The following is a 5,469-nucleotide window of genomic DNA, read 5'->3' on the forward strand; positions in this document are numbered from 1 at the left end:
GAATGTCTAATATTGCTACAATGAGCAAAAAGAAGCAAAACATCTCATGTGACTTTCCTGACAGGAGATTCAGAGACAGACTGAAGCTGGACAATCAAACTGGATCTCTGACCATCACAATCACATCTGAGACATGCTGGACTCTATGAACTAGATATAAGTGGAGCAAAAGAGACATTAAAAACATTCAATGTTTCTGTCTATGGTGAGCAGAGATCAACTGTTGAAATATTCACATATTCTATTTACATAGTCAAATATTTATTTATTTTATATTTTGAGATGACAGAAACATTAACACACTAAACACTCACTCAACACAAAATTAACTGATTCACTACATTTCACAATGTTGAAAATGAGACAGCTGTGTTCATATTCCTCTTATTCTCTCATGTTTTCAGCTCGTCTGCCTGTTCCTCTCATCAGCAGTAACTCTTCAAACTGTTCTTCATCATCATCATCATCTTCATCACAGCAGAATTGTTTCATTGGTGTGTTCAGTGGTGAATGTGAGTCATGTGACTCTCTCCTGGTACAAAGGAAACTGTTTATTGTCCAGCATCAGTGTGTCTGATCTCAGCATCAGTCTCTCTCTACCTCTGGAGGTGGAATATCAGGATAAAAACAGCTACAGCTGTGTGCTCAACAATCACATCAGCAACCAGACTCAACATCTGGACATCAGTCAACTCTGTCACACATGTTCAGGTACAGCAGCAGTGATATGTGTGTTTACAGTAGTGATCAGACTGATGCATTCACTTACATTAATCACTGTCTCTCTTTTATTCTACTTCAGTTCCTTCAGTTTCTCTGATAGTAGTGTTGATCTCTGTTTCTGCTGCTGGATCTTTGTTGATTGTAGCTGCAGTCGGGATCTTCTGCATCTGCAAGAAACACAGAAAAACTGGCAAGTATTATTTTCTCTTTATAAACAAGTAAAATAAGAAATAATTCTTTAATAATATGTTCTCAGTATTTTAGCCAACGGATAGCCATTTTTTGTAATTTAATTGAAAGTATTCTCATACTTTTCATTGTTACAGTAAATGTCTATTTGTGTATAATGACACTGAGCATCATTCTTTACTCATCTCATAAAAAAAATACTCATCAAAAAAAAAAAAAGCTTTATGAATCTTACATGCGTAAAGATGTGGCTGGTGCTCTGAAATTCATATGAATGAAACTTTTGTTGTGCTTGTTGAACTTAAGTGCTGATTAAATAAAAAGATTGTAAAAAACTTTGCTTTTTCAAACATCACATTTGTGTTTGATATACGTATAGATGAATGTGTGATTTGTGTGTCTCTCTAAATGTAATGATTAACACTCTTTTAGGATCTATTTGTGTGTGGAAAAAAGTTATAGTCCTGATGGATAATTTAAATTGTTAATGCCATTTTTATTTTTCATCTTTAAGTGTTACTTTGGTGTTAAATTTGAAAGCAGAAATAATAACACAGATGCTGTGAAGAACCAGATCTAATAAGAGGTTTGTGGTTTTAATGCATCTGTCTTTGTTAAAACAGTTGAGACTTGTGAAGAAGAGATCACTTATGCCGAGACGACATTCTATAAAAGAAAAGCACAGAAAACGGTAAGACAATTTATCGTTAATTTCTTGAGTATCTGTATAATTGGTAACACTTTACAATAAGGTGTCATATATTAACATTAATGTATTGATTAACATGAACAAACTGTGGACAGTTCATTGTTAAAGTATTTATTAAAAGTACAGTTGTTCACTGTTAGTTCACAGTACATTAACTAATGTTAAAAAACACAACTTTATGGTTTTAATAATGCATTAGGAAATGTTTAATTTGATATTAAATAAGATTAAAAATGCTGTAAAAGTATTGTTCATTCTCAGTTCATGTTAACTAATGTTGTTAAGCAATGTTAACTAATGAAACCTTACTGTAAACTATTACCTTATAATTTCAGAAGAGAGTCTGATGTAGATCAGTGTGTACTTTTGATTTTGTCTGGCTAATATTTAGTCCATTTCCACTAATAAAAAAAAATAAATTAGTAAAAATAATCATGTTCTGGTAAATCACAGAAATTAAGACATACTAAATTGAAAGTATGCGATGAAAAATTCTAATTATTAGAAAATCAATATACAACATGTAAGTAATGAGATATACAAGGTCAAATTCTAATTGAAAATGTTGAAATTATGACATACTAATTTTAATCATTATATCATTATATGACTCAAGCATGTTATAAATTTGTAATTTTTTAATCACATAATTTTGACTTTGTTTGTCACTTTTCTTTTTTGTTATGATTTACCAGAGCATTATTATTATATTTTTTTTTTCCCTTATAGTCACCATAACTACTTTCTGTTGGTCAGTGTATTGTCCCAGAAATAATTGTGGTAGTATTGGTCATTTTAAGACCATTTTATGCAACTAAATATATAATGATAATATAACAGCATAATAATGCAAGTAGTGCGTGCATAATATTGCATGCACAAGATTCTGCAAAAAAACAGGTCAAACACATCCATCTAATGCATGTTTTACATAGAAAAACAATAACAACATAAAATTGAAAATACAGCACAAGAAGAATTCAAAAATGCATTCTCTCCTTTGTGAAACTCCCTTTACACTATAGCTGTGAGAGAGCACCATTTTGCATTGTTACATTCACATATGTACCAGAACTGTGAATTGTGGCTTTGAGTCGATTCAGATTTCCATCCTGGAATAATAAATGTAATTTTTTTTTTTTTTTTTTTTTTTTTTTTTTGTAGTACCAAGTCTTTTATAAACACATGGTGCAGTTTTGTGATATATTATTATGCTATGAAAGCTCATTACTGCCTTAGGCCTGTCACAGTAAACAATATATTGAGTTATTGCACAATATATGTAAAATGTGGACAGGTGAAAAGAAGGCTTCATTTGAGGCCCTGTAGTGTTTTCCTTACAAAGCCAGACTCCTATTGTTGCTATTGCTATCATTATTATCAGTAGTAGTATTATTATATATTGTGTTATACATTTATTTACAGAAAGTCGAAGAGGATCATGTGGAATATGCACCAATCAAAATCAGAAGATGAGCAAACTTTAATGTTGTTCTAAGTACTAGACTATTTGTCTGATCATTGGGAACCTCCCTGCAACGACCTCAGACACTGTGCATCTATGGATGAGCATTTTCACTGAAAAAAAAAAAAAAAAAAAAAAAAAAAAAAACAGCTTTTAAAAAAAACAAAACATAGATGCAAACTATCCATCAAAAGGTGATAAAGTAAACTCTGCTGTGGTACTGATTATTTATATCTGTACAGAAATGTGCTTTGATCTGTGCATGAGAATGTGTCTACTGCTGGATGCTTGCATTTGATGTCAGTGTTAGTGTGTGTCTAAGGTGTCAATAATACATCTGTGTGAGCGTGTGCCGTGCGAGTGTGTCTGAGGTGTCAATAGTGTCTGTTTGAGTGTGTATCTGTGTGTGTCTGAGGTGTCAACAATACGTCTGTGTGAGCGTGTGACGGTGAGAGTGTGTGTGTCTGAGGTGTCAATAGTGTGACGGTGTGTGTGTGTCTGAGGTGTCAGTCTGTGTGATCAGCATGTCGTTGCAAGGATTTTTTCATTTATGCTCACATGAAACCTTTGCCTACTTTACTACAAAATACTAAAATCAGTAAAGGGGTCACGACATGGATTTATTTTTATCATTTTCAAATTTTCCTTGAGTTTTTTTCAACCCTCATTCCGAACCTTTCTCAGAAAAAGCCTGTTTTTAAGGGGCGGGTCCTTTAAGGCTTCTCAGTAATCGGCCGCTGTTATTATTGGCTAACATCAAACAGTATCAACGCCCCCTCGCTATTGCATGTTTTGAGTGTTTTGATAAAGCGAATGTTCTTTTACTCAGTTTTCCTGATTGTCGACAGACTCGAGCGCGTGGACTGTGTCAGAAAGTGAATGTGCATCTCTATACTGTATCCAGTGTAGACAAGATGGCAGCAGTGACTGCAATTTCTGTTTGCTTTTGATGCGATGTGACACTCACATTCAGTGTGATAGCGTTAGTGACTGAATGTCGGTGGGCGGGGCCTAGGTTGATGTCTTGCTCTTGGGGCGGTGTTTATTCAAATCTTTGTGCCCGGATGACATCACCTTGTCCCACTGTATCCAAAACTATGTGACATACAGCCAAGTATGGTGACCCATACTCAGAATTGGTGCTCTGCATTTAACCCATCCAAAGTGCACAAACACAGCAGTGTGAACACACACACACATGAACACACACCGGAGCAGTGGCCAGCTATTTATGCTGCGGTGCCCGGGGAGCAGTTGGGGTTCTGTTACTAGCTCAGGTGGCACTCAGTCCGTGGTATTGCCGGCCTGAGACCTCGACCCACAACCTTAGTGTTAAGGTGTCAAACTCTCTAACCACTAGGCCACGACTTCCCAGCTTGATTTGAGCTTGATTAATAAATGCTTTGTTAATAATGAGGAGGATGTTTAAGCTATGAAACTTGCAGGATGTTTAAATGGTACAGATACCTCTTATAAGACAAAAGATCAAGGCAATTTTGATTTCTCATGTCATGACCCCTTTAAAGCTGATTTTTGACAAAAGGGTCGCAACAAACAGTGATATTCAGTGTGAAAAAATCAAATATTATATACATTGTGTGCATGATGATCTCATACAGTGATCCGGCAGTACTACACTCTCAGAAAAAAAATGTACTTTTTGTGCATTGTTATTTAGTGTGAGTGGTTGGTTCAGTAGTTTAAATTTTTTTTTGGGTGTATTTTTAATCTTGAGTGTTTTTTTTTCTTTTTTTTTTTTTTAATAAAGGTATATCCTGCTTTTTCTGCCAGTGTCTGGGTCATTTAATTGAATAAATTCAAATGTATAAATTTACAATTTATGATTTGTTCTTGATGGTGGTAAATCATTTCATTTGTTTGCAACAGCTTTGTTGAGAAACTAACAAAGGCAGTATATATATATATATATTATATAGCTAGCCTATATATAGTATGATATATATATATAGTATATATATATATATATAATTTTGTTTTTTTTTTTTCCCAAATAGCATAACAGGACTTCTAGTCCGTAAGGTAAAACAATGGTTTGAAATTTCAAGTGATTGATAATACCAGATCTTACCTTAAGTTTCCAATGATACATTGGTAAAGATCAGACAAATGTTGAACTGCTCAAGATAATCTGGCTACCAGGTCCAGCTGTGTAACACCACCTTAGGACAGAACACAACAAGAGTGAAGAGTTATCCACGATACTCGTCTTTCTTAACAATTTTGTAGCACAATCATATCAAATATGGTGTGGCTGGGGGCTGAAAGTGGGGATGGGGGGGGGAGCTCCCCTTCTATGTCCGGGAAAAAAAGAAAAGGAGCGCTGAAGAGAATCCCGGGAAACGGGCGGGATAGGGTGCTTCCG

The 5,469-nt window shown here is 34.7% G+C and overlaps 1 long non-coding RNA gene across 1 annotated transcript; it reads right to left on the reverse strand.

The window, feature by feature from the left end:
* Positions 1–470: 470 nt before the first annotated feature.
* Positions 471–5,215, reverse strand: LOC109068194. The gene is made up of 3 exons (XR_006158042.1): positions 5,176–5,215; positions 770–890; positions 471–532 (listed from the first exon to the last, which is right to left on the reverse strand). It is a non-coding gene; the product is annotated as an uncharacterized LOC109068194 (long non-coding RNA).
* Positions 5,216–5,469: the final 254 nt, after the last annotated feature.

This window comes from Cyprinus carpio, chromosome B22, assembly GCF_018340385.1.
Source record: "Cyprinus carpio isolate SPL01 chromosome B22, ASM1834038v1, whole genome shotgun sequence".
Lineage (NCBI taxonomy): Eukaryota > Metazoa > Chordata > Actinopteri > Cypriniformes > Cyprinidae > Cyprinus > Cyprinus carpio.